Source organism: Thunnus maccoyii, chromosome 2 (genome assembly GCF_910596095.1).
Source record: "Thunnus maccoyii chromosome 2, fThuMac1.1, whole genome shotgun sequence".
Classification (NCBI taxonomy): domain Eukaryota; kingdom Metazoa; phylum Chordata; class Actinopteri; order Scombriformes; family Scombridae; genus Thunnus; species Thunnus maccoyii.
In genome coordinates, this window is record NC_056534.1 from 8,993,111 (window position 1) to 9,012,453 (window position 19,343).

The 19,343-nt window shown below is 39.2% G+C and overlaps 1 long non-coding RNA gene across 1 annotated transcript; it reads right to left on the minus strand.

The window, feature by feature from the left end:
* Positions 1 to 3,453: 3,453 nt before the first annotated feature.
* LOC121888364 lies at positions 3,454 to 19,089 on the minus strand. Its single transcript, XR_006093221.1, has 10 exons — positions 18,984 to 19,089; positions 18,433 to 18,851; positions 17,798 to 17,933; positions 17,323 to 17,681; positions 16,778 to 16,866; positions 14,879 to 15,581; positions 12,959 to 13,051; positions 10,032 to 10,185; positions 5,279 to 5,394; positions 3,454 to 4,234 (listed from the first exon to the last, which is right to left on the minus strand). It is a non-coding gene; the product is annotated as an uncharacterized LOC121888364 (long non-coding RNA).
* Positions 19,090 to 19,343: the final 254 nt, after the last annotated feature.

Here is a 19,343-nt window from a genome sequence, read left to right on the forward strand (position 1 = left end):
CACCTTCCACTTTTTTTCTCTTTTCTCCTCCAATAATCCACACTTTTCATGAATTGATCCGCTCCCACCCTGCTTACCTCTCTGTCTCCCCCCATCTCCTCCTTATATCACTTCTTCTCTCCATCTTCTCCCCCCCTTATCCCCTCTCTCTCTCCCTCTCTCTCTCTCTATCTCTCTCTTCAGGGGGAGTCATTGAGTGTGTAATCGCTTGGTTACGGTGTGTCAGTCTGCGTCTGAACCCACCATCTGTCCTCTGGGCTTCCGTCTGGGACCGCAGATACACACACACACACACGAACACGCACGCACACACAGTGCAAACATACAGACTCACACAGTCGAGCCAAGCTCATTCACACCACAATATGATGACAGCTGTATCACCCACCTATTGACATGAGCTGTCAGAGGGGCAGTGACTAACATAACACATTATGACATATCCCACATACCCAGGTGGTGACTACAGTGCACATACATTGTTATGGCATATAATTGTTCTTTCATTATGGCCTAACCTCACTTTGTCATGTGTCTGTACTTGATCAAAAGATTAGGAGTTGAAACACTTAAATCGAGACATTTATAATGTAAGTGGGATTGGGTATCAAAGGTTACACTTTAGACTCATGCTTCCACATTCCTCATTAGAAACACAACAACACTGGTGGTTTGTTCAAACTCTTATAATGACCCACACTTACATTTCATGACAAGTGACCACCGTGGGAGGGGGGCGCAACTCGGACAAAACTGAGACAACTGTGCACCCAAATTAGCCATCAGCAGGTCCTGTCTGCACTGTGCACAAGTTTGGGGGGGTATAATGAATGTCTTTTGTCCGTACTTTCTAAGCGGATTTATGGATGTTTATTTGTGTTGGACATCTGAGATAATATATTTGGAATAGATCTATCATGTATTTGTGTTCAGATTTAAATTATATGAATTTTGAGTACTGTAAATGCCTCCATGAGCTGTGTGTCGCAGCCACTCCTGCAGCGCCAACTGCCGGCCATGTTGACATGAGCGGCCAAATCGGCAGCCGAACTAGAAAAGCTTACTTCCTGTTGTTTTTAGAACACCAGCATGCACCTGTTTCTTTCACTTCATCTTTGCCTCATGTCTCTTTCTCTGTGCCTCCCCCTTCAACTTTCCCGCACGTCACAGTTTGGAAAACCTCTGCTGTACAGTGATGGTATTATACTGTTGCAAAACCTCTAAAAAGATCTGATCAGACTACACATTTCTTTGTATTTCAAGATGGTCATTGTCAGATTAGCCGATCATAGACTCAGTGTCTTGCAGTGACATAGCCGACAACATATTATACACCATCTTCTCTCAAATGAAGATGGTGTTAGGGACCGACCTCACTGTCCCACATGATGGCACCAACAATGTCACTATTTTGCTTCGCCATGTTTACACCTGTGCATGGAAGAGCACTCTGTGCTCCTTGAAAACATCACTAACACATCAAAGAAGTGGTCAAAGTATGCAAGAGAAGACAACTCTGACATGCTGGTTTTTTCATTGGGACGTTGTGAGACGTTCTTGGTCGTCTTCCTCTATGACACGCACACTACATGGGATACAGCAAGCAGTTGTCACACCCAACACGCATTTTCATTTTTCTCATTTTTGACACACCACATTTTCAGGTCGGGCCATTATTGAGCTGATATCTCATAGACTAATCCCGGCATTAGGAAAGAGGTCAGGGTCAAAAGTTGGATTGGAAAACTGTGGTTCGTGTTCAGTCAACCAATGTTGGTTTCTTTTAAGCATGACCATGTTTTAACTCCAAAAGTTAACCAAGTACTTTTAGAGACAAATAAATAACCACGTGGCAGATTAAAAAACACCTCAAGGTTGGAAAGGTCATATCGTTTATTTAGAGAGCACTAATAAATTATGAGAACTTGTTGACCACCAGTTATGTAGGGGCTGGGGCGAGAAGTCAAAAAAGTGTGAGTATATTTCACAAAAAACACAAAAGTAAAGATGCAGCTAAATGTAAAAACTGCATGAAAATGATATGTATGTGATGAAGACTCTCTTCCATGTAATGTTTGCACTTGTTCGACATGGGAGGAATTAGCCAGAGAAAAGCGCATTGCAGTTGGCGACTTACTATTTGTTCAAATGTTACAAAGGTCACCTTTAATTACTACTCCTGTTTTGGAGTATTTAGATAAATTTCAATCCTTGTTTCATAAAACTATGAACATACTAATTGTAGAGTAAACCTACTTTCAGGTTGAATCCAAAGTCACTCATTTAAATTTTATTTATTAAGAAAAAGAAAGAAAGTCAGTCCCACACAAAGCATGAAACATGAATGAGCATTTGGGCCGGTACAACAAGCAGCTATGCAGTCTGTCTATTGTTTGATGGTACGCTAAGCACTACTAACACTAGTGATGATACATCTGATACTGGAGCTTCAAAGCATATGTCAAGTAGGGAGGGCAGTTTCCACAGAAGCTCTGTATCAAAGCATGTATCGCTCACATTTGATTGCTTTACATTACATCAATTACATTTGAAACTGCAGTAGTTCAGGATGTACTCAGAAACATTTTTTTTGATGTGTGATCACGTCTACTACAGTATGTTTGTAGTAGACGTGACGTGTGTTGAGACAGGGCCAGCAGCCGAACACACATTTTCTCCAGTTTGTAAATATTTCCATCTGATTTGATCCATTCAAGTATGTTACTTTATCCTGACATTGTTTTAGTCTACTAGCATTCACTCACAGCACAAGTCATGGAAGTACTCTGTGTAAAAAACCTTAATGCTTCAACAAGGCTTCATCTACCAAGCACATGCTAACATGCTAACATGCTATCAATGTGTGTGTTGTCTTACCTTTGCTACTCACCTACTTCCTGGTTCTCAGGCAAAAGAGTCTAAAGACAATCTCATGTCTATTTATACTTCCTGGTTCTACCATGTTTGAGAAGCAGAGGGGAGTATACTGTGTTTGTTGGGGAAAAAAGTTTTTTCCTGACATTAATGGTTAAACATATAGTTCATCTGTGATTCCATATTGATTTGTGAGCAAAACTTTATCAAATGTAGATATTTATTTTTCCAAATTGTGAGTCTGTGTGTACTATATGTATATAACGAACTCCCTCTTTAGTGGTCTAGTCCACTTGAATTAGTTACCAGGAGGGTATATAAGGGTTGTGTGTGCTGTTGATTGTTGCTGCACATGGAGTCCCTATAAATGCTCAAACAACAAAGTCCAGCTCAGATTAAAGAGCAAACACTTTATATGCATTTCCAGAAGATGCCTGTTTTGTTAAATGGTGGTGTCTTGTAATCCCATGTGGGATGGACCAGATGTTTAGCATGACAGAAATAAAACTAAAACTAAACTAAACTAAAATCATACACAGAAAAGTAGAGAATATTCAGATTTTCTTTATTTTACCCTTTAAACATAAAGTATCACAAAATACCTCATCAATCCTCAAGTGGTGGTTTATGGAAGTCTGAATCTGTTGAAAATAAAGATGTTTTTTGCTTTTTGTACTCAAAGATACCCAACTCCAACTATAAACCATAATAATGAGCAAATGTTTTAGTTTGCAGAAAAAAAATGTATATATATGTGTGTATATACATATACGTATATATATATGTCTGCATCTGATTGGACGAATGTGCCAATCATTACAGGTTTTCCTTTGGTTGTGCTTCAAACTGGATCAACATGACCGCTGTTCTGAAGACATTGTTTAATTTCCCCCAAGCTATCCATTGAAAGCTTCTGAATAAAGTGAGAAATAGGCCATGCAGTTGCAGCATTATAATCCATAGAGCAGAGCTGTTTTTAAGTGTTTTAGGGCAAGTTCAAGTCAAGTCTCAACTCAGTCAAGACGAGTCCGTAATAACAGTGTCTAACACCATCTTATTTATTTTTTCTTTTTCCATGAAAGAGACTTTTTTTTATTTCAAATCTGAGTCAGAAGTCTCAAGTCTTCATTTTAAGTCTAAAGCTCTGCTGTACCAGAAAGCCCCTTGTTGTTGTGGATCCAGACTATTTTGAGGTTAAACCTTACATAGAAAATCAAGGTGAGGAGGAAGAGGATGAGGAAAAGTGGCAGAGAAGTAAAAATGGAAACACCGAGGCACTGCAGGGTACAATCTGATTCCAACTGCTTACTGAGGCTTTCCAGGGACATCACCGACAATCACTCATACCGACCCAGGTGAGCTAGGAAGTGAGAGAGAGGCTGAAGAAGTGAAAGTGAAAAATGAGGAACAACACTACACTTCGTTCTCTATTATGACCTCTGAAGGTTTAACACTTTCAGTGATTTCCATCCAGCCTCTGAGTATGTTTTAATTTTGTGAGAAATTACCAGCTGACACATTTATCAACAGAAAACCCAGAAGAGATCATCTCATTGCTCGTACATGTGTGTGTTTGTGTGTGTAACCGACTGTGTGTTTAAGATTAGAAGAGACAGTAGTTGCACTTCAGAGCATGGGCAATCATCAGTGATCGTCACCGCTGGAACGAATATTAACCTTTGCTCTGTGTGTGTGTGTGTATCTATGTGTGTCTACATATACAAGTGTGTTTGAAGATATAACAAGAAAGACAAAAGTAGGCCAACGCCGCTGTTTTAACAATGGTAAAAGTACAAAAGAGAAGAAAAGGCAACAGGAAAAAACACAATAAAAATCTGTCTGCTGCACAGCAAGGCAAACTGAGAATATGAGCATAACAAACCAATTATACCTCATCACAGCTGCACAGGAGTAGAAAGGCATCAGTGCATGAAATAGTCTATTATGATAAGAATTAAAATAGTCTATCAAGATCAGATCTAGAATACTGTGGTGTGATAAGAACTAAACAGTCAGAATGTAGATGTGGTACACAATCGCATCCTCTGATATGTCCCCCAGGTTTCACATCAGTGGAAACGCCCGCCAGCGAGGCCCATTTAAAACAGTTAAAATACAGCTTTGATCACATTAACAGAGAAGAAAGGCATATCTTTCACTGCTTGGTTAGTTTGCACTCCTTTCACCACACCATACAGGAGAAACAGAAACAGGAAAAAGTGTGAAGACCGAGCAAGAAAAAAAACAAGCCTTTACTGTACACCTAAACAGCAAAATAGGTCGTTTGTAAGTTTTCTTCCAAAAAAAGGAGTCACATGGACGTTCCGAAGACAAATCATATGAGGCTTTTCTAAATAGATGCCCCTACAGTTAAAGAAACACACTTTACGTATCAAATACTCACAACGTGCAGGGTTGAAAGGTTCCTCTGAAAAGGTTGTAGATTGCTGCTTCATGGCGGACAGCAGCAACGGTCAGCTTGGATCCACAGCCGTTACAATCGATTCCAACCCAGAGCCACTGCAAAAAAAATGTGTCAAAACATCCAGAGAAATATTTCTAACCACTCCACCAGAATATATGTTGCTTTGCCAATAAATCATTAAATATGATACTTCCAATGGGGCTGCAAAGCTAAGAGGAGGCAATGGCATGTCTTATAATATTTTGCAAAGAAACTATGAAGTTTAGAACATACTGAACATGTGAATTGACTACAGAGAAGATGATCATGCTGCAGGAGGGATTTGAGAGGTTTCTATGCACAATTTGATATCTTTTAACAGGTTTTATTTTGCCATGTTTCTGTGTCAGCATTGGAATCTATTGTAACTGTTGAGAAGCAGAGCCACCTTTTAGGCCTACTGACAGTCAATATTTGATACTTAAAAGACAGATAGTATCACTTTTAGGTCTAGTGAAGTTTAGGCAACTAAAAATATTTGGTTACGGTTGGGGAAAGATTGCCAATATGGTCAAAGAAAACCAACATCAGCTGTTTTTCATGATCAAGTGACAACATCCCACTGGAGTCTAACGCTGGTGGTAAAAAATGCACCTGTCAATCTGAGGATTATAGTGATGATGGGGACATGTTGCACTGCACAATCTTAGGTCTGAGAGACAGAATCATGACAGGATCATGACATTTAAATACCATAGAAGCATTCAACAGCCAGCTGGTTCAAGAAGCGCAGGCAGAAAGATGATATGATGACACAAGGGTTTGTGAATGAGAGGAGGTTAGAGAAGAAAGGAAAAAAAGCAAAGTCGAGACAAAAACATTTTTATTTAACTTTTGCCAAACTTCAATAAGCAACAGAATGATTTCCACATCGCCTGATAATCAGACTAAATTGCCTTTTTTACACTTGATTATTTAGACTGACATGGTTTTCATTTTAGCCGATTACAGTTTGGCAGAGGGAGTTATTTTGCCCGAACCAATCAGTAGTGACTGTCGCAGCATCTGTTCCATCAGCATCACTTTCAGGCAATCAAAGAAATATGTCAATTCAGGAGTTGTTATTTCTGAAAGTCAACTCCTACCTCCAAAAACCTCTATAGGTTTGATCAGTGACCATTTTTGGAGCAATATTTCTCTTATTTCACCTCCAGGTTTTTGCAACACTACAAGAACGCTACATTGCTTCCTGCTTTGACACAAATCAAAACAAGGCAAGGCAACTTTATTTATACAGCACATTTCACACCCAGGGGAATTCAAAGTGCTTTACAGAAAATAAAATAAAAAGAACAATTAGAGTTATTAAATAAAAACACTCATGTGAGGATAATAAAATTACTATTTAAACTATCAAATTAAATTGAAACATGTAAAACTGAAAATTAAAACCATGTAGACACACATGTAAAATCATGATAGACATTAAAACACAATTGTAAACACATAAAATACATATAAAACCATGATAATGTAAGCACATAAAACACGTTTAGTAATAAAAGCACTTACATTGACCGTGCTGAGGTCTAAGTTAGTGTTCAGTCAAAGGCTTTGGGGAACAGGTGAGTATTAAGTCTGGATTTAAATGTATCTACAGATGGGGCCTGTCTTAAATTTTCAGGAAGCTGATTCCAGTAGTAGGCAGCTTGATAACTGAAAGCTGCTTCCTCATGCTTAGTGTTAACCTGAGGGACATCTAATAGACCGGTCCCTGGTGATCTGAGGGTTCTAGTGGGTTCATAAGGAATTAGCATTTGAGAAATGTATTTAGGGCCAAAGCCGTTGGCTGATTTAAAAACAAGTAAGAGGATTTTAAAATGGATTCTTAAACGGATTGAAAGACAATGCAAGGTTTTAAGAATAGGTGTGATATATTCAGCTTTTTTTGTTCTGGTAAGCACCTTTGCTGCAGCATTCTGGATGAGTTGTGATTTTTTTTCTTCGGGACACCCAAGAACAGGGTGTTACAGTAGTCCAGTCTGACAAAAACAAAAGTGTGAATCAGCTTTTACAGGTCATGTCTGGACAACAGGTCTATGATTCTGGTAATATTTTTAAGTGATAAAAGGCTGATTTCACAATTGACTTGATGTGACTGCTAAAACTGAGGTCTGAATCTAGTATGACACCCCGATTTCTTGAAGTGGAACTGGCATTATAAGATAAAGTTGTAAGGTGTTCAATCACAACCACTCTTTCCTGTTTTGGTTTTATCTTTTTAGTTTGAGAAAACTTTGGTGCATCCAGATATTGATTTTATTTGATACATTGCAGCAAAGATCTTAGTGGGCTGTGGTCGTTAGGCATGAGCTCTACATAAATTTGAGTGTCGTCAGCGTAACTTTGATATGCAGTGATATTGTTACAAATAATATGACTTAGAGGGAGCATATACAGATTAAAAACAAGAGGACCTAAAATTGACCCCTGCGGAACACCACAGGTCATTTCTACTTTTGAGGATGTATAGTTTCCAATGACAACAGAGTAATCTCTATTTTCCAAATAGGATTTAATCCAATCTAGAGCTTCCCAAGATATCCCTACCCAATTTTGTGGCCTCTCTAACAATATTCTGTGGTCCACTGTATCATATGCAGCACTAAGATCGAGTAAAACTAAATCAGAGCTTTTTCCCTTGTCAGTGTTAGTGCAAATATCATTCAGAACTCTAACGAGAACAGTCTCAGTACTATGGTAGGCCTGGAAACCTGATTTGGAGTCAGTTAAGTTGATTAAAAACAGCGTTTTCAATAATCTTTCCAAGAAAGGAGAGATTAACTAGATCCGTAAGAGTAGAGTTTACTTATTTTAACAAGAGGCTAGCTGTTTTTTGCTCATTTGGGAAGTTACCAGTTAAAAGCGACATGTTCACTTGAGTACTTCAATAGACAATTAAAAACAAGTTTAAAGAAACTTGAGCATATCGAGGTTAGATCTAATGTCTAATGCGGGTCTAATGAGCAAGTGGATGAATTAAGTTGCCTTACTATGTTTTATAATCGACTGACCTGAACTGCGGTAGCTGTATACCACTGTCTTTGACTTTCAATGATAAAGGGAAAATGCTTCTACTAAACTCCTTTTTTGTTGCTAAAAACTGGAGGCAAATTCATTGCAGTTATCTACTGAAAGGAGTTCAGGTGCAATTTGAGAGGGAGGATTATCAATAGTTGCAAATAAAATGCGTGGATTGCTTATGTCCTTGCTGATGATGTCAGAAACAGCAAGAACATACAGTAGGTTGTTTTAAAGAGGACATATCATTCATTTCACATTTCCAGGGCTATATTTATATTCTGGGGCTCTACTGGAATATTTTGTATGATTTACAGTCCAAAAACTCCTTATTTATCTTACACTAGTCCTTTATGCAGCCCCTCAGTTCAGCCTCTGTCTGAAACAGGCTGTTTTAGCTCCTGTCTCTTTAAGGCCTCCCTCCCGATGAACTCCCTCTGTTGTGATTGGCCTGATGGGAAGCTGTGTGTCGGCCAGCTTCTGGCAGTTCTGGAGGCTACATAAAATTTCACTTCTTTTTCTCATTCTTTACTCAAAATGACAACTTCTCAAACACATCCATAGATTTTCAAGCCTGACTATGCGGGTGGACAACATTGACAACCTTGGCAAGAAACATAACAGAACGGACCTCAGTTTATGGGCATGTGCTACAAGCTCGTCAGGAAGCAGAAAAAACATTGCAAATGGTGCGTTCAGAGCAGGCTGAAGCCCTGGCTTTTGATTTGCAGGGAGCATTTTTACATACGTTCACCTCAGGTTTTGGAACTTTGACATGTTTAACATGGACATCTGACATCATAATAGTATATAAATAACAGAAAATAGCAAAAACCATAATATGTCCCCTTTGAGATTAACAAACTAGTTGATCAATGCTGTCATTTTTCTTGAGAGGACAGTCTTAAACTGAAGCAGAGAGAAAGAAAGAGGTGCAGTGGTGATGTCTCCATGATGGGCTGTTGGATAATTTATGCTGACATTGTATCCCTGTTACACTGAAAATTTGTGTGAGAGATACATTAGATATGTGTGTGTGTGTATGTGTGTGCATGTGTGTGTGATAGATGGGCCTCTCTAACTCTGACAGATGCTGTAGAATCACTCAGCCCGGCTGGTTACCGGGGGCAACCCTGTAAATCTGACATTATGGGCTGTTGACAGGAGAAACGGTTGTTATCATAACCCACAGTGAGTTACAGGAAACACACACATCTCTCGTGTTTTCAGGATGACAGGACTATAACATTACACACACACACACACACACACACAGACAGATAGATGAGAGTATGAATGAGGTATTTGGAGATAATTTGGATTTACAGCTCAGCAGCATATGAAGGTATGGGAAGTGTGTGATGTAAGTGTGTGTGTGCGTGCGTGTGTGTGTTTGGGGTCGGGAGAAACAATGTCTATATGTTTTATATCTCAGCTAGAGGGATGTGATAGAGTGAAGTGATGAGTGTGGGAAACCTTGCGATGAGCAGGTCACAGGAAACAAGATATCTTACCTGACCCTCTCTAATCCTCACCATGAAATGATCTATACACTCTCACACATACACACACATACACACATCCATGCACCATACACACAAGCCACTATGCTTCTAGTTTCATTATTTTTGACTAAATATTCCCTCTCTGTCAGGGTCTCTTTCCATCTTACTGTGCTCTTGTCTCTTTTTTCTTTCTTCCTCTCAGTCTTTCTCTCTCTTTCCCTCGCCGTCTGTCGCTCTCCATCTGGGTGTTCCAGTAGTAATGGTGTGTGCTGTGGGAGCAGCAGGAATGGCCATTACCGTCCATGGATCACTGGCAGAGGCCTGCACACAGTGGACTCAGATGAGAGAGGGAGAGGGAAGAAGTGGGGAGGAGGTCAAAAAGGTACCAGAGAGAGAGAGAAAGAGAGAAGGAAAAAAAAACCCAAAAGGCAGTAGAAAGAAAAGAGAAGGGAGTGAAGAGAAAAGATGGCAGCAGGAGCGGGATATTATTTCATGCCGTTATTATAATGAAGTCATTTCAGAGCGTTTGTGATGATGGAGGATTTTCTAAGTAGTAGCTACGTTAAACCGCTTGATGGATTCCATGCAAATATAATCACACTTACTTACATACTTCATTTTTCTAGTCATGACAGAATTTGGATGGAAGTGTCCAAACATGCCTCAAACCCACAGAATTATGGGTACTAAAATAAGGAACGATTCATGGTTGTGGCTTTATTTCATTTGGGAATTTGTAAGGTTTCATATTTTATCCGTTCTGCTTCTGAATGATGAGATGGAGGGGTGAAACATACCAACATTAATAACTGCAGATCTGATCAGTTATTACAAAGAAACTCATGACACTTTATTAATGATTTGCCAACATCTATAACTCCAGGCTCGGTGGCTTATTGGACGGTAAAGCAAGAGACAGTCATGAGTTTCTCACTTTAAATAAAACAATCAGACCTGCAGTTATGAATGAAATGTAAGTATAAAGGGTTCTTCCGCTGTAATAATTATGTCCTAATCAATTTTTTTACTGTTTTATCACTCTGTAGAGCACTTTGAAATGCTTCTGTATGATACTGTGCTCTATAAATAAACTTGACTTGACTAATAGTCCATCAAGTTTGCAGATGTAAATGTTAATAAGTTCGTAATAAATAGATTTTTGTCTGCATGTTCTGTTGCTATTTTCCAGAAGGTAAGTGGTGAAACTTACTTACATTCTTATAGTTTGCATTAGCCAATACAGTATGTTTTAAATGTAATGCTGCTTATATGACATTATTTTTTATCAACATTACACCTTTATATTGAATGTATTTGCACACTTTTCACCGCCATCATATTCCTTCACTGTCTACTTGTAGCAACTAAAGCACAATCAAGATTTTTATGGTTATGTTAGGACGAGTCAGTGCTAAATATTGAAAAAGTTAACGTTTACTTGAAGCATGGGGTGGGACAAGTTTGACTTAGATATTTTTCTAACCTCAAGGCCGTGTTCAGACAGACAAGAGCACTGCATGAAAATGCAGATACGCAGCCCCATCACTCATTTCAATGAGACCACTGCATGGATGAATTGGTGGTTCTGGCCCATAGGATACTGTTTTTTAAATTTTATTTGTTGGTTTATTTAACAAGGACAGTGCACATCAATAAACATTGTTGTAAACCACCATATTCAGCCAAGATTATTTTAGATATTTTTCATCTGTAGTCACCCTAAAAAAGAATGTAAAATTTAAAAATACAAAGTCATTGAGATAATTTATAAGCATGCAGAGAAATAATAAAAAAGAGAAGAGAATATTAATGTTAGTAAAAAATATATATATACTGAGCATTATATTACATATGCAACACAGAGACAAACACAAGATATGCAAAGCAATGAAAAGGGGAATATTAATGTTATTAGATATATGGATTGAATAACACAACACTGTGCTGCAATATTAGACAATAATTGAAACATGCAAAGCAGAAGCAAAGACATAAAAAGAACATAGAGTACATAAAATACTGGGGGGAAAAGCACAGGGGTCAAAAAAATTGAGCTCAGCTTTTACCACATCGCGATGTAATGTCGTCTGGTAAGGTGCTACACTGGCCAATCACATCCTGTATGTATGTAGATTACCTTGCAACACCCAACAATCCTCGTTTATAGCCATTTGAAGTATATAAATATATTTCATAGGAGATAATTTTGCCATTTGGAAGGTCTTTCTGATTAACTGAAGAGCTAAAAACAAAGAAAGTTATACTGGAGCCAAGTGAGGTTTTCACAATCAACAGTCGTCCTTAATAATTGACAACTACTAATGTATAAAGCAGCAATAAATGATTTATTACCAACAGCTACAAGTTGTAAACCCTTTATTAAGTATGTCTAGAAAGAAAGAAAGAAAGAAAAATCAATATGTGCACAAGACTGAAGAAAAGATGGTGAGCACTTCCTCCCAAAAACAGGGCTGTAATGAGTTGAATAGTCGTCATTCGGGGCCTCGTGCGAGCCGCAGCAGTGTGGCAGGTTGTACGGGGGCTGACCTTTCTGTTGTAACACCCCCAGTATAAAGGGAAGTGCCACACAAAGAGCTCTATTAACAGAGAAACCAGATATAATGGGGAAACAAGATGGGCCTTTAATGGGGACAGGCAAGGTTGTCAGCATGCATAATGTAACAGTCGTGTTAAAACAACACTGGGCTCTATGTGCTCCCCCATCAAACACACACACACACACACTCACACACACACACACACACACATTCACACACACACACGGATACAACCCTATATGAGAGACCCAAGTTATTAATTCACACACTGGTCTTCATCTATGAAATATTCTCCATGCACAGCGCACATTTCTCTTGCAAGGATGGGAATCATTGTTGTGTGTAATTATGAAGACAATGTTCAGAGGGATTATCAAAGAAGTAAGGGGGGAAGATAAGAAAGCGGCAGATGAAGAGGGTGTGGGGACGAGAAGAAAAGGAAGTAGAGGGGGATAGAGAGAATGGAGGAGGTGATGAGAATGAAGAGATGAGGACAGAGAGAGAGAGAGAGAGAGAGAGAGGAGGGGAAAGATTACCTCTTCTCTCTAGCTGTTTGTCGAGCTATCGTTCCCTCTCCCTTCTCTCGGTCCCTCTCCTCGCCTCTCCCTCCTCCCTCGTTCCTTCTTTCTCTGTATTAGCATGATAAAGACGTGGTGGAATAGGGCAGCCGGCAGGTCTTTGGACATGGAGACAATGCTATCGCCAGAACAGGCGTCTACAGCAAGGGGAACAGCCACCGAGGGACTATACGGCAACAACACACAGAGTTTCATACATGAACACACATGTACCGACTGATACGAACCCGTGTAGACAGACAAACATGTAAACACACGCGCAGAAACTGAGGATTATAGCGCCCGGGAGGGTTTAAACAATAAGAGGTAACATTCAATCAAAGACAGCAGTGTCTCCAAACTGCAAGACAGAGAGATGTAAACACATACAGCAGGAATATCCCTTTAATGTTTTCCTCATCCGTGTGCTATCTTGTTGAAAAATCAGGTGAAGTACGTTAGGCCCAAAAAATCCTTTTTTTAAACTAACCTTTTTCAGTGGCTTACCAGCAGAAGAACCTCTGTTTCATGTTTCAATGGATTCTTTTGTTATTGTATGTAGTTTAGTGTCAGAGGCCTTCTTGAAATTTATAATTTTCTAGTTCAAGCTGGTGCAACTGTCAGTTGATGGTTAAGACAGTGTAGATATTTAATGGCCTTAGAATTTACTCAGTGATGACAGCAACGTCATTCAGAGCTCAGACACTGACACAGTGTGTCCAGATAAAACAAGATGTAAATTTACACAGAAATAGAAAGGCTCTGAAAAGAAAAACAGACACAAACTGCAGTAAAACAAAACAAAAAAAAAGAAAGTAGAAGAAGGAGAGAAAATATCTATTTTGAATGTTCTTTTCTAATTGTCTTACATTTCATTGTTTGTAAAACTATGAACTGTATCGTCATTTGTCATTAAAACCAAATGTTTTTAGGTCTACATTTAAATCAAGCAGCTAAATTTATTGTCTGGGCCCAAATATCTTATATCATAACTCCTTTAAGTATAGTTCATATGCTGATTTTTCGTGTTAATACAAAATAAGACTAATCATTGCTTTCTGTGAAGCTTTAGCCTCCAAATGAAAAATGAGGTCACAGAATTAGAAGGAAAACCTCCATTTAAACATGTGATATGATTGTTATATTATATATTTAAGGTACATTAAGGATGTCTGTTATTTTAACCAATAAAGAGAACTGCAGTTAATAAGATGTATTTTATATAAACTGAATATTGTCACGGAAAGTTTTCTGATGACAAATAGTCATTAATATAATTATGATTGTATCAATACAGTATGATTTTGAAGTGTGATGGGTATTTTTAGGTTCATTGGAAATACAGTGACTGATTAGGTAAAAAGGATACTGTATACTGGTCATACTAGTGATAATAATTAACAAAGCAAACGTCCCGGTTCGACGCCGCCGGGGATCTTTGTTGCATGTCATTGCCCATCTCTCTCTCCCCTCATTTCCTGTCAATTCTGCACACTCAAACACTCACACGAAATGCCTAAAAATACTTAACAAAGCCAAATAAAGCATAATAACTCTTGTAGACGTCGACCACTTCCTTCTAGTGACTGGAGGCAGACCAACCTCTGCCCAAGGGGTGTGTCCAGATTGGATTGTATAGAACATGGTGGGCAACCTTTTGGATGTCCTGTACAACTTTACAATGTTTTTAAAAAAAAATCACAGACTCAAGTGACAGTTAATTTTAATAATAAGCATTTATCTATTTATTTATTTACTGCTGCTGCTTTTCTCCCATCTAGATTCCTAAAAGATCCTAAAAGAAAGCACTCTACACACATACACACACACACTTACTTTATTATTTGTGCAAATGTATGAAAATTATTATGGCACAAAAGAAAATAAATTCAATCTTACCAATCTAACGCGACCCTTATCCCTGCTTTCCTTTGCTGAGCTGTGTGATCTCTGGTCCGTATTTGGAGTCTTTCAGTTGGACACACGTCTCTGAACTGTCCGTAGTCATTCAACTGCGTGTTGGATTCAAAATTGACTTCATATGTGAGAATATCTGTTCACACATATATGTGGATCCAAAATGCTGAAATCAACGCGAAGGCCACCACCTTCAGACAGTTAAACTTCTCTTGCAAGCTCTCCCAACAGGCCAGGATGGAGGCCCCTTGATCCATGTCGGCAGTTTCCAGTGTTTTACGCATCTGCGTGAATTTAGAAGCCCTCAGTGAGGATGTGTTGAGTTCTATCCGCCGCATTTTAAACTCCTCAGTCCCCCATCCACTGAAACAGAGACATGCTGTTCTCCTTCAAGTGTTCTGGGTTTATCAAAAAAAAAGAAAACAATGGGCCTTGTTGCTGGAAGACCTGAAATCTGGCACAGAACACCGACTCCAGCTCTCGCATGTGCACGCTGACGTCATCACCGTTGATGGTTTGATGCTCCTTCAGGTGTTTGAAGTAATGAAAGGTTTCACTTTGAATGTCCCGTGAGTAGACTCCAACCTTCGCCACGACTGCCGTCCATGCATCAAACAGAGCCAGCGCTGTCTGGCCCGCGCCTCGCAGCTGTAGGTTGAACTTGTTGAGGTGGCCTGTGATATCCCTGAAGAACATAAGAGGCGAATATTAGACAACCTACTTTTTTTTTTTTTGCTTGTGTTCAGTTCAGTTGTTCTTGAAATAAAGCAAAAAAAGAAAGCTAGCTAGCTATCCAAGGTTTTCACTACCGCTGTAACGCTGCACTCATCGGCAGATCAGAGGAAGGGGGAGGAGGGGTAAAATACACCATGTCAATTGTGTGCATGGTGAATTTGCAGACAAAATAATTATTTCAGTATTATTTTAAATCAAATTGTTTGCTTGGTTCACCATTAGGCTATATTTTATATTAAAATGTTAATGTCCTTGCATGCCACCGTGGGCCTGTGTGTCAGGTTGCCGACCCCAGTATAGAAATATAGAAATATTTTCTTGAATATGTTAGTAAGTTAGCAATGCTTGTAGAATACTAAACAAAGACTGCACTGCATATTGTATGAGCTCTGGTTGTTTTTATATCACCTTTAGTTCATTTTTTTATTTTATTAGTTCATAATCAAAATATTTCAAGTTTATGTTTTATATATTGAGGTTTTACACATTGCTCTTGTCCATAAAAAGATTAATAATATATTTTATTTCACTTTAATAAAAAAAAGTGTTGTTTAAAATGCACAGAGCTGCTGTCAATCAACCTTGAAGAGGATTTAAAAACTGTGTTATTATTATTTTTGCTATTATTTTTGATTGATTGTTGTTGTCATTACCCAAAGAAACTACGAATCAAAAAAAAAAATCTCCTGCTTTTTACTGGCTGAGAACAAAAATATTAAAGAATATTTTACATGTCTGTGCTCTTCTTCTTCTCTCTCTCTCTCTCTCTCTCTTGTAGATTATTATTGTCACAAACCCTCCTCCTCTTCCTCATCTGTCTATCTGTCTGTGTCGTCTTGGGAACATCATTAACCAGTGCATCAATAAGCAGCTTTTCAGGCTAATCAGTGAAATACACACACAAACACACGCACGCACACATACACACACATAGATACACAAGCGTATCCTCTACGGATAGTGCATCTTCAGAGATCTGGAACATTCTCCAGGTCAGACCGCGGAGCCACAGGCCCTGCAGGACGTCTGACCACCCCACCAGTGGAGCCCCGAACCGGGGCACAACTCCCAGCTCATGACAAATATACACACACATTTACACTCACACACACACACACACACCATGTGTAAACATACTGTACGCACCAGCATGGATCACGGCTAGTTCATGAGCCTGTGACGGTCATCCAACCAGAACACACACACAGGCCACACGCGACACACACACGCGCTTTCTGTGAAAACATACAGAACTGTACAAACACTGCGAACACATGAGCAGGAACGAACGCACACAAGAAAATTCCATCTTATGGTTTCAAAGGCCCCATTCAGTGACAGTCATCAGTGATTTTCAGTCTATAGCTGCGGTTAGTTACTAACAAAACAGCAGAAATATTCTGTTTCTCCTACAATAAGAATATTTTTACTGTTTTGTTGGCATTAAGCATTTTGTCAGTGGCCACTATTATCAAGATTTTTGTATTTTACAGAATGAGTTGTTCTTTTGATACAAACTGCTGCAGTATAAAGACTTTTAGGAAGAATTTTAAACACAGGTTTGTAAAAAGCAGATGATAAAGGCCACCAAATTAGTGCCAGAGCACCAGAATATTAACACTTATCCAATATAGTACATGTGTTGTCAGCAGACTAGCAAACAAAAAGATAAGGCTTGCATGTTGTCTCACCTGTTCAACAGCTCACTTCTTCACATGCACAAATATCCTCTTAAGGCAGGTAATTGACTTGCAAAAAATATGCAACCAGAACTGGTGTGAGAATGTCAAATAAGGGCAGAAAGTAGTGATACGTTCTGAGGGAGATGAATAACACTGATCTGGTTCTGCTGCATGTCTGCCTGGTGTTCATGTATCTCCAACAGCAACCAGCATAAGTTAAGATGAGTTGTCAAAAATTACATTAGTATATTAATTATAGAGGAAAAACTACCAGTATCTGTTGAGTTATACAAAAATATGTTGCTTGAAAAACTGGTGAAGAAAAGTTTTTATCAGTCAGGCTCCACAGCAGCACAAGCAGTGAGTTTCTATAGGAAGAAACAGGAAAAGAATGATAAATGGGCTGCACTTATATAGCACCTTAACATACAAAGGGCTTTACAATATTTGTCTCTCATTCATCTATTCACACACTCACACTCACACACTGATGGTCCGGCCTGACCATCGGGAGCAACTTGGGGTTCAGTGTCTTGCTCAAGGACGTGTCGACACATGGACAGGAAGAGCCGGGGGTTGAACCGCCAACCCTGCGGCCGGTGGACGACCCGCTCCACCGCCTGAGCCACAGCCGCCCCAAAGAAAACAAACTCTGTTATTGTTAAAATCCAGCTAAAATCCTGCCAGCACCTTTTTTTTTTTAAATGTTTGTGTATATATTCTTTAATTCATGTATTTATAACTAGAACACCATGTTTTTTTAGCTTATAGCTTTGTGATTAATAGTGTTTTTTCTCTTTTTTATTATGAGTGTGTATGTGTGTGTATTCATTGACCGGTTTGCTGTTTGAATTGCTGTTGAAGGATGAATAAAGTTGCATTGAATTGAACTGACTTTACATTTATGTTTATTTTCAGTTAAAAAAACACAAACTCTAAGTACAGCAACACATTACATAATTTAAATAAATTGCCTTAAACAGGCTTATTTAGCAGATATTGAATAGATACTATTCAGTGCAAAAAATGTAATGGTTAGGATTCATTTCACAATAAAAATATAGTGCAATCAAACATGTGTTTGTGTGTGTCGGCATGTGTTGGACGGGGCTCACACACCTGTCCATCAATCAGTCACAGCTGCAGACAAACACAGCTTTCCTAGCGGGCGGTGATAATGATTGACAGGCAGAGGATAGTGTCAGTCTTCCTGCGCTGTCTCCATTAGATGATGTCATTGTGCTGCCTGGCACCTTGCTGATGCGGCAGATACAGAGTGATCAAAGGGGGAAGGGCGAGAAAAATGAAAGGCGGCTCCACTGCTTCATGACAGGGAGGTTTCGACTGGAGAAGGATGACAGGAAGGCGGCGAGGGAGACTGAACTTTGATGATGATGACACTGTGTATGTGTGTGTGCGTGCATGTGTGTGCGTGTGTGTGTGTGCACATGTTCATATGTACTGGTTCATGTGTCCATCTGTGCAAATGTTTAAATGAAAGTGTGTTGAGATCAGCTCTTATGTAAACATGCCTCCATCTGCAAAAACACAAACACACATACACAAGTCAAGTCAGTTTTATTTATGTGGCACCAAGTCACAACAGAAGTTATCTCAAGACAGTTCTCACATAGAGCAGGTCAAGACTGTACTCTTTAATTTACAGGTACCTGACATTCCCTCATGAGTAAGCACTTGGCGACGGCGGCGAGGAAAAACTCCCCTTTCACAGGAAGAAACCTCAAGCAGAATGAGGCTCTAGGTGGGCGGCCATCTGCCTTGGATGGGTTGAAAGAGAAGGAGGGGGGGAGAGGGGGGGGAGAGAGAGAGAGATAGAGACGCGCACAGAGATGCACAGCAACAACAATAATAACAATAACAACTATAATAATAAGAAATAAGAAATATGAATAATAATAATAATAATAATAATAATAATAACAGTAGGTGTGGGCGTTAAGCAGGACTACGGCAGCAGGCGTTCCGCAACCATGATCCATAAAAACCTGTGAGACGAGAAAGCACAAAAA